Below are 10,858 nucleotides of genomic sequence, written 5' to 3' on the forward strand. Positions count from 1 at the left end.
CTGTCTCTCCAGCAAGTGCACACAACCTATAGCAAAAATCTCTCTCCCAAAAAAATGTCAATTAGACCAGATCAATGGCCGGTGATTATAGCAGTCAGATCTCATATGGCCAACCAGTGCAATTTGAGTGCCAGCAGCTTATGAAACACACCAGCATATGTGTGCGCATGTCCAAAAGCCCAAAAGGAAAGAGATGTGGAGGAGAAGAGATTGCACTGCAATCTGACCTCTTCCCCTGAGGGGTGCTTTCTTTTCTCTCTCTCTTTCTCTCTCTCTCTCTCTCTCTCCCCATCTCACTGGAAAGTGCACATGAAAAAATACAAAAATCAATCAAAAGTTTGAAACGTCTCGCTCAGAGCATCTGTGGATAGAGAGGAATATGCCTCTTTTTTCTTGTTCTTGTACAATATCCTCTGCATCAACAAAGGATATATACATTGTCTTGTGCTCAAATGACATGCAGATTCTTTAGTACAACAGATCTTATATACAGCTCACTTGCTACTCCTCTGGACTCCGTCCTGAATCCAGGAAGTAGATGAGAAAGAATACTTTCTTATGGTCTCAGAATCACCCCACTCTCTGGTGTCTAAAGCTTATCATGGCTGGCTCTACCTCTCTTAGAATGAGTTCTCTTCAGAAACCTTCCATCCCTAGTGCAAATGGGACAGGTCTCCAACAAATCATCGTCATCACCTATGTCACAGACATAGGGTAGACGTTCAGCAGATACAACCAGACATGTATGAATTTCAGGGATGAATGCAGTTCAAGCTGAGATCCTATTGGCTATACCACAGCTGACAACCTAAAGAAATATTAACCCTTCATTTTTAAGTCATGCCATCATTTCCAAGGCAATGCTTTACCTGTACCTGAGAAAAAGCCCACTAAGCAATTTTGTTCACTGAGAGTGGATATGATATCCTTGTGTCTGCTTATATATTTATTATCTGTACAGAAAATATGAAGTTAACTACATAAAACACTTTACCACCCAGGTGTACAACAGACTACATGAACTGAATCTGTATTAGAAGAGAAAATGTATATTTTAAAATGTGGAATTCTCCCTGAAAATACAAGTATTAATTGTGAGAATTATTAATCATTGGGAAAAAAATTCTATGGAAACATTTTCCTAAATTAGATAGGCAGCATAAAAATAATAAACTTCCATATATAAATATGCATTTTACATAGTCATTTCAAGAAAATCCTGTCCAAATGCCATCCAAGCCTCCTTTTTTGAGCCTCATCCTAAATATTCTCTATGCCATCATTCCCCTTATATGTACATTCTTATAATCTACTTGCCATGGTTGGCACCTGTACTCAGGAATGGCTTTATCTTCATCTACCTGGAACTCTAAGAAAGGCTTAGGTTAAGCCTACTGTTGAGACTCTGAACCTTAACTGAATTAACTGCACCTTCATCTGCTTTGCCATAGTACTTTGTACTTACTGGGGCTAATTGGACAGTTTTATAATTTCTCTGGCTCATGCTAAGCTATGTATGTCCTGAACAGTTATAGTCATGGTGTTAAAGTTCAATCAATGTATGTGGACTGGTATGGACATATCCAGGAGACTGTACAGAACCCCTTGACCTTATAATTCACTGCTTGTCTAAACACCTTCAAAAACACCAAAACGAAAATGATGACAACAACATGGATAGGGGATCATGGGATACTGACTTGGGAAGGCAGGCCTGATGGCAGGTTATAGGAACAGCATCCAGACATCATGAGTAGCCAAAGGGACATGGGACACAAAGTAGGTCAAAGTGCGCTTATCCCCAGTTTTGCACAGGGCTAACCATGAGCACCATTGTGCTAGTTCCTCAGGAACTAAAGCTTATCCTGACTGACTCTACCTCTCTTAGGATTTGCTGTTGTGAGAGGTGCTTCCAATTGCTTGGGGAGACAGATGTACTTAAACACGCAAAACAACCACAGAGTATATAAACGAGTAGTAAATCATGGTGAAAAGCATTGTTGCTTTAGAAATTCAAAGAAGATTATGATGGAGTATCCCCATTCCTAAAGGAAGGAGAAAAGGAGGCCACAAAGACGAGGCAAGGCAGTACACGAGCCCTGAGGAGATGGACGCACAGCTCCAGGCCAAAAAGCAGAAGGCCAGGGTTGTCTGTTTCTGAAACAGGAAGGAGAACAACAAGGAAAAGGTGGAAATGGGCTGCAGGAGACCAAAAAAGGAGAAGAAATGTTTAGATGCAGATCAGATAAACGTGAGGATGAAGAAGATGAATACCAACTAAAGCACAAATGTGTAGAAGGGCTTATGGACATTGAGAACTCCAACCAAGTGGCACAGACAACCAAAAAGGTCACACAACTAGATCTGGACAGGCCAAAGGAGCCTTCGAGAAGAAATTGAAAAGCAGAAAGCAAAAGAGCATTACATAAAAACGTACTTAGCTGAGAAAACAGAGCAAGCCAAGGCCAACCTTGCCCAGCTGGCAATCATCCCGAAATGGGGAGGAGGCAACAAGGAAAAAAGAAGAGAAGAAATCAAAAGATGATGTGACTTTGTCAGGAAAACGGATGCAGTTGCTCTCCCTGAATAAGCAAGCACAGCCTGTGGGAGGAGATGACAGGGAACTGGGCCACGCTGCCAGGACCTTTGCCATGGCACCGCTGCAGCAGCCTCTCATGGTCAGGAGGCCCCTGCAGACTCTGGCCTCCTCTTCATCTTGGCACAGCAATCTTTTAGAGGGTGTTGAGATCTTAGGGGAAGGGCAGCTGCTATCTTTGAGACAGAAAAATGCAGGACAGCATTTTATATGTAACCATTTGAATGTCTTTGTTGTTTTTAGAATTCAAAACCCTTGTTCAGGGGGGTCTCTGGGAGGTAGGGTAAGAGGAGCTTTTATTTGTCTGCTAGATATGCATGTTAGTGGGCGGTTGTGCCAGGGGCAGCTGCTGACAGTTTGTGACAACCAGCCCATCTGTGTTGCCTAGGTGCTCACTCGGAAGGGCTGTCATCGATGGGCCCATGCCTGTGGGTCCTTGAGAGTCATGGCTCATCCCTGTTCAGTCCCTTCCTACTGAAGTCACTCCTTTCTGCCCTTCCCCATGACATTCCCAACTTCCTAACCAGGGCCAGGCCCATTTGTAACCCTACCCTTTGATCATTTCAAGAAACCTCTGTTTACTGTGGGGCACCCAGGCAAAACATTCTCTGCAAACTCAACTTATATACTGGCAGATTAAACTTGATGTTATTGTTTAAAAAAAAAAAAAAGTTATGACCACAGAAACCTTAAAAAAGAAAAAAATGAGCAAAGGACCTGGGGATGTTAGGGTATGAAGCTAGGACTAACTTAACAGAAAGGGATTCTGTTAGTCACCTCAGTTTTTAACTATGTGTAGTTGGTCATATGGTGGCTCTTGTCCAATTTAGGAAGATAGGAGGGTAACTGGGCTAGATCCTGGTACAAGACATATTTGGCCACTGATCTCCCACAGGTCAGCAACTCTAAAAATGAGGGTTAAGAAGGGAAGGAGCCATCAGTTAGCCCTCTTTTATGTTATGAATAACCCAGTCTCCACTCACCATTCCTGAGCACTTCCTATATCCCAGGCACAGTGCTAGGTACTTCATAAACATTGTTTCTAAGCCTCACAATACTGGGCAAGGTGTGTACTATGAAGAAAATCAGGGCCCAGAAGGGTTAAGTAGTTTTCCCTAAGCACAGAGCTCATGGATGGTATGATTAAGATTTGAACTCCAGGGACCAGCATACAGCATAATGGCTATATCGCTGGACTCCCATGTAGTCAACCACGGTTCGAGTTCCAGACCCGGTGGCTTAAACTCACGCCAGGTGTGTGTGTGTGCATGACCAAGATCCCGAGAGGAGAATGGAGGAGAAGGGATTGCAGCGTGGCCATCCCCCCTGGGGGTGATTTCTTGCTTCCTGTCTCTCTATCTCTGTCTTTCTGGTGAGACCACGCGCCCTGTAGCAGAAAACCTCTCCCCAAATCAAACAAACGAACAAACAAACTAACAAAAGAAGGGATTGTGGTATGGCCATCCCCCCAGGGGGTGATTCTCACTTTCCGTCTCTGTCTTTCTTTGTCTCTCTGGCGAGCACACATGCCCTATAGCAAAAATCTCTCTTAAGGAAAAAAAAAAAAAAAAGATTTGAACTCCAAAAGAGCTAACTGATCACAAGCCCAAGTTCACCAACATCCCACCTGTCTTCCTCATAGAACTATTGCTCTTAATCCTCAAATGGAAAAAAAGATTACTTACTCCTTTGTGCTATTGTGAACTTTATTATGAGCCAGGATGCCACTGCTGTGAGTCACCATCCACTGCAATTATTTCAAAGACATATGAGAATCATGCCCATGAAAAAGAAACACATTCTGGTGCTGCAGTCTGCAGTACATGAGCTGGGATGAAATAACTTTACATATCAACCTTGGGAACTCTCTGATTAGATAAACTTTTATTTCAAAATTAAAAAAAATAAAATAAAATAAACCTTTTCCACCTAGCATAACACATGTCTCGTTTAGGAGAGTTCCTATCCAGTTCTCACACTGTCCATTTTCTCCCCTTCTTCACCACAGTGCACTATCTACAATAGTTCCTTGAGACCGCTCTGGACACAGGTTTAACAGAGCTAGAATCAGTTCAGAAAGCAGCTAGAAATACTATGGAGATAGAAAGGCCTTCCATGAGAGAATGTCTAATAATATCAGGTCTATGGTCTAGAAAAAGAAAAGCCAGGAGGAGGAAAAGCATGACCTAAATCTATCACACGATAAAAAATTATATGGGGTGATCCTAAGGCCATTTTCACCAAATCTCAGAGACTTAGAAAAGAAACAGAACTTGATTACTCAATAGGACTTGCATGAGGGGAAAGCACTGAAGGTGACACCCAGTCTCCACACTAAGGGGATGAGATTGAAGACAATGCTTTATTCTAGTAGCGAATTCAGAAAGAGAAACAGGTTTAAAATGGGAAAGAGGATAAGATCATCTGAGATGTGTAGAGTGAAAATGCCTATGGGAGATGCAGGAGAAGACATGCAAAAAATAATAGAAATGTAAGTCTGAATCTCAGGAAAAAATAACCAAAGGCTAGAAATTTGAATTTATGAGTCATCAGCCCATGGCTATAGGAGAAACCTCCAACAAGAAGAGATCAGATAAAAGGAAGAGTTAAAGATTTGTTCCTTCCAGTCTGAGACCAGACTCATAGTCTCATAAGAGTCATTTTAGACTAAAGAAAGTATTAAACTTGTTTTCCCTAGTAGACATTAAACATTTAGTACACTGGTGAGCAGCTAACCACAGTGATTTTTCTCAGTTCAAATAATCTTATTGAGCAAAAATTGAAACTTGAAACTTATCTTTCATAAATATATACAAATTAATAGCCTATAATATTATTGATATATTTATTATTATTACTCTTAGAAAACACAAAATATTAAAAGGAGAAGAGTTTAAGTAAATTTGCAGATGTCAGATTCCTCCAGAAAGAGTTACTTAAGGAAGAAAAAAAAAAAAAGACGACCTTCCTATTCCCCCCTAAAAAGTCCCTTAGAAATCTTGTCAAAAGCATTCACTTATTGAGCAAAAATTGAAACTTGAAACTTATCTTTCATAAATATATACAAATTAATAGCCTATAATATTATTGATATATTTATTATTATTACTCTTAGAAAACACAAAATATTAAAAGGAGAAGAGTTTAAGTAAATTTGCAGATGTCAGATTCCTCCAGGAAAGAGTTACTTAAGGAAGAAAAAAAAAAAAGACGACCTTCCTATTCCCCCCTAAAAAGTCCCTTAGAAATCTTGTCAAAAGCATTCACTACTGTACTAGATATCACACTGAGCCATGCTACCATGAAGGGCTCCTTAGGAATCTTCTCCTTCTTGTAACTATTTATCTTCTAATCTTTTTAGTCCTACTCATTTGTTTTAATAGCTAAACATTTAGATATTTAGGACTGTGATAGCTATTTTAGTAGCAACAGTATCGAGACCATTCACTGAGTATCAAGCACATATCAGGCACCATGGGAACCATGGTTATTTTTGTCGCCAAGCCTGTGGAGTAGGCACATTTTACAAACAAGGACGTTAAAGTTCAGTATAGTTAAGCAATTTGCCCAAGGTCAGAATGCTGGTAGCAGAAATGCAGAATTTAATCCTAGAGCTGCCTTTCACCAAGGACTGTAAATGTTCTTTGTACTACATCATTAGCTTATTGAAGGACTGGCTTTCATCACTGAGTTATAAAAATAGTAAAAACGAGGGTCAACTCCATAACCTGGTGGTTATGGGAGCCAGATCCATGGCCAGCCACACAGGTACAATCCCAGCCATAGCAGATTATAAAACATGCAGGCACATATGCATTTGTGGCCCGAATCCCAATAGGATGGAGAAATAGAGAAGAAGAGATTGTAACATGATCATACCCCAATGTGTGTGTGGAGGGGTGCTTTCTCTTTCTCCCTCAATCTCTCTCTATGGAAAACACACACACACCTCTGGCAAAATTCAGAAAATAAAAATAATAAAACTAGAAAAACAAATTCCACAAATTATAATTAAGTACAATAATAATAAAAAATAATTAAAAAGAAAAGACTCAGCCAGCAGGTGGCATAGTGATAAAGGCACTGGACTCACAAATGGCTGACCACATGGCTGACACATGGCTTGAAAATCATGCCAGGTGCTTGTATGTGCATACCCAAAATCATGAGAGGAGAATGGAGGAAAAAGGATTATGGTGTGGCCATCCCCCACCCCAACTCCCCAACCTCATGGGATGATTTCTCATTTTCTCTCTATCTGTCTCTGTCTCTCTCCAGTGAACACAAATGCTCTATGGCAAAAACCTAGATATTTGACAGTTTTTTACACAAAAATGGGAACTCCATTAGTTTGACCTAATAAGAGTATTTTATATGAATGTCTGGGGTAACAGTTTGAATTGCTTAACAGATTTCATGCTCAATTGGAAACAAAAAAGAAAACTAAATATTTCACCTAACATATTAACAGCAGATATATGTTATAGCTAAAAAGAGAAAGAACAAATAGAAAATACACAAATTTGAAAAAAAAAAGGACGCTCTGAAAAAAAATTATTGTGAAAAACATAACTCATGTTTGTGTAAATGAAACCTCATATGTTGACTATCAGTTGACCACCAAGAGTACTGAAAATACAAGATAATGAAACACACAAGTGTATATTATTGGCATATAAACACTATTGTCTGAATGTCCATATCCTCCCAAAATTTATATGTTGAAATTCTAAGCTCTGGGACCAGCAGGTGGTATGGTGATTAATGCGCTGGGTGCTCCCACATGGCTAACCACGGTTCGAGTCCTGGACCTGGTGGCTTGCTCTCTCACCTTCTCTCTCTCTCTCTATATATATATATATATATATATATATATAGTCAAATTAAAAATGAATGAATGAATAAGTAAAGTTAAATAAAAAATTTTTTAAAATTCTAAGCTCTAAGGTGATTATATTAAGAGGTGGAGGCCTTTGTGAGGTGATTAGATCATAGGAGTTGAGACCTCATAAATGGAATTAGTGCCCTTATAAACGAGGAGCAGGGACATCCCTTGTCCCCTTCACCATGTGAGGACACAGCCAGAAAGTGCATTCCGAGAGCCAGAAAGTGGACATTCACCAGACACCAAATTTATGACACATTAATCTTAGACTTCCTAGCTTCCAGAACTGTGAGAAATAAATTTCCATTAATAATAAGCTACCCAATTACAGTATTTTGCTATAGCAATCCAATGGACTAAGATAAGAAATTAAAGTATGCATTCATCTACATGAGAGCACTAAGCAAATTTAAAATATTCATTTTTGGAAAAAAATTATCTTTTTGGAAAATCACAAGTCTTGAACAATTAAAAATTATGGCAAACCTTATAAGTGAAGCATAAAATATAAGAACAAACAGGAAACAAGTCATTTAAATTTAACCCTTTTATTTTATTGTAGAAAAAAAAAGTTCAGGAAGACTATGTCAGTAGGTACTAAAACTCAGGTTCCTTATTTCTAGACCAGAGATCTCTAAAGTAAATGAGAATAACAAGCTACTCAAACACAATAATGTCTTTATGATCTCAACTGGCCATGTCATGTATAACAGATGCAAAAGTATTTTTATGAAGTATAATTTTTAACTTGTAGCATGATGATATTGCTAAAAATACGTTAAATATGTTTTAGGATAATAAAATAAAAGCACTGAATTTAAAAACTTAGCAATATTACATTAACTTAGCCATTTATTGTGATATAAGAATGCTGCCTTCTCCTAGAATGTTTTTCTAAATGCTTTGGATATCGTTTGTCTTTTTAAAGAAGGCATTCTAAAAACAAGATGCTGTCAAAATGGTTTGAATTTCAAGAAAAAAAAATCCTCACACCTGCTCCCTGAGAAATACACTCAGTTCAAAAGCATGACATTTAGAATATGTTTTTGCTACAAAATTCAGCTGCAGATATCCACTGCTAAATGACAGTTTACCTCTAATTCAAAATAAATAGCAGAGGGGCTGGCAGGTGGTGTGGTAGTTAAGGTCGCTGGACATCAACATGGCCAAGATTCGAGTCCCAGGCCGGGCAACTTGCTTTCTCACTTTCTCTTTCTCTCTCTCTCTCTCTCTCTCTCCCCCCACCCCCAATCAAATTAAAATTAATTAATTAATTGATAAAGTTAAATAAATAGCAGAAATCAGCTACCTTAATTATTTCCTTCAATTATGAGGCTATGCTATTCTGGCCTAACAATTATGTCATTGTGTCCCTATGTTTTGCTTTATTTCTTGTTCTTCCTTTTTTTTTTTCTTTGTTTGGAGAGGTTTTTTCTATAGGGTGCGTGCGCTCGCCAGACAGAGAGACAGAGAGACAGAGACAGAAAGTGAGAAATCACTCCCCAGGGGGAATGGCCGCACCAATCCCTTCTCCTCCATTCTCCTCTCGGGATCTTGGGCACGCACGCACACGCGCCCAGCGTGAGTTTAAACCACCGAGTCCGAGACTTGAACCACGATCGACTACGTGGGAGTTCAGTGACATAGCCATTACCCTAACTGCTGGTCCCTTTCTTACTCTTCCTTTTTAATAGCAATAAGCAAGGCTGACTATCATGGTTTATTCTCCTTATCTGGTGCTTTCATCTAAGATTCTTTCAAAACTCACCAATCCATCTGTCTTATATATCTATCATATATAAGATATATGAGTATTCATGATTAAAAGGAGAAAAAATAACTCAGTTCCTAAAGAAGATTCAAGTTTACTAAAGAGAGACAGACATATCACCTGTAGAAGAATCAATATATCTTTCAAATGACCTGTGAAACACAGCTCCCTCACAGTAACCTTGGAAAGAGGAGGACATCAGAGCAGCTCAGACAATATCCTGCTTTCAATGGGAGAGTTTAGAATTGGGGTGGTACATGATTCTCCAACCAACAGCAACAGGGGCTTCTTAGCATGCAATCAAGAGTAGCAAGAATCATTCAATCTTTAGTAATCAGTCTTTAGCACCTTGCAAAGGATCATGACAAATGAGAATTTTCTATATGCTGAATATAATCATGTTGCCTCTCATTTTATGTGGATTCATTCACTCTTATAGGGAATATCTATTAAATACCTCAAGATGTCTGCAATTGTAGACTTGCATTCTATTGGGGGAAACAAATAAACAAGTAAGATGTATAGTTTGCAGATAGAGATGAGTATTAGAGAAAAAATAAGCAGGGAAAAGAAATTACATAAAATAATATATGTGCTTAGTACAGTGTATCTGAAATATAATACAATGCGTTGTTTTTCTTATCATTAATAAAAATTTTAAAATTGACTTCCTTGGTTTCAGGATTGGAGCTGAAAAGAAAATACACATTCTTCTTGGGGGAGTAATTCTCTTATCCCTGGGACCAGCAGTTAGTGTAATGGCTATGTCACTGGACTCCCATCTAGTAGACTGCAGTTCGAGTCCTGGACCCAGTGGCTTAAACTCACGCCGGGTACATGTGTGTGTGTGCCCAAGATCCCGAGAGGAGAATGGAGGAGAAGGGATTGCGATGTGGCCATCACCCCTGGGAGGAGGGGGGTGATTTCTTGCTTTCTGCCTTTCTGTCTCTTTCTGTCTTTCTGGTGAGCACACGTGCCCTATAGCAAAAATCTCTCCAAAAAAAGAGAAAAAAAATTATCTTATCCCTTATTCTTACTTCTGAATAGGTGAAATAACTTTAATTTATCAAATGCCTACTTTGTGCCAATAACTATGTAAAATACCTCATTTCATCCTATAAAATGGAAATTCTCCTTACCTTATTTATAGGGAAAATGAGACTTTGTAAAAAATCTCAAGATCAGAGATTTAATAGTTTTATGACAGAGCCAAGATTCAGTGATAAATATATCTAGCTACAAAATCTACTCTCCCAAGTTCTGTTTTCATTCACTGTCTAGGTACGGAGTTGTCAGGAGATGGCATTAACTCAAAAAAAGAAACATGATTATTGCTTGTATGTCACTTCCCACCTCCCCATCACTAATTATCTGCCCAGAGGTTATCAGTCTATAAACATATACGTAAATTGTTGAATTTTTAGGATTCTAAAACTCAAAATAAAAATTGCCCATTTGGTGAAAACTATTGTGAAAAATCACTTTAAGTTTGGTATTGTGACATGTCCATCACTATTTGAAGTTCTAGAGTATTTTTGAAAAGGAGCATCTTGTTTTCTCCTTAAGAGGGATGATAGCATTCAATTTACTACTTCTTGTAGTAAAG

General features: G+C 38.7%; 1 pseudogene; it reads left to right on the plus strand.

Annotated features, from left to right (window-relative positions):
- The first annotated feature begins 601 nt into the window (after positions 1–601).
- Positions 602–2,984, plus strand: LOC102491458 (28 kDa heat- and acid-stable phosphoprotein pseudogene; annotated as a pseudogene).
- Positions 2,985–10,858: the final 7,874 nt, after the last annotated feature.

The sequence above is a fragment of the Tupaia chinensis genome, unplaced genomic scaffold, assembly GCF_000334495.1.
Source record: "Tupaia chinensis unplaced genomic scaffold, TupChi_1.0 Scaffold000350_1, whole genome shotgun sequence".
Taxonomy (NCBI): domain Eukaryota; kingdom Metazoa; phylum Chordata; class Mammalia; order Scandentia; family Tupaiidae; genus Tupaia; species Tupaia belangeri.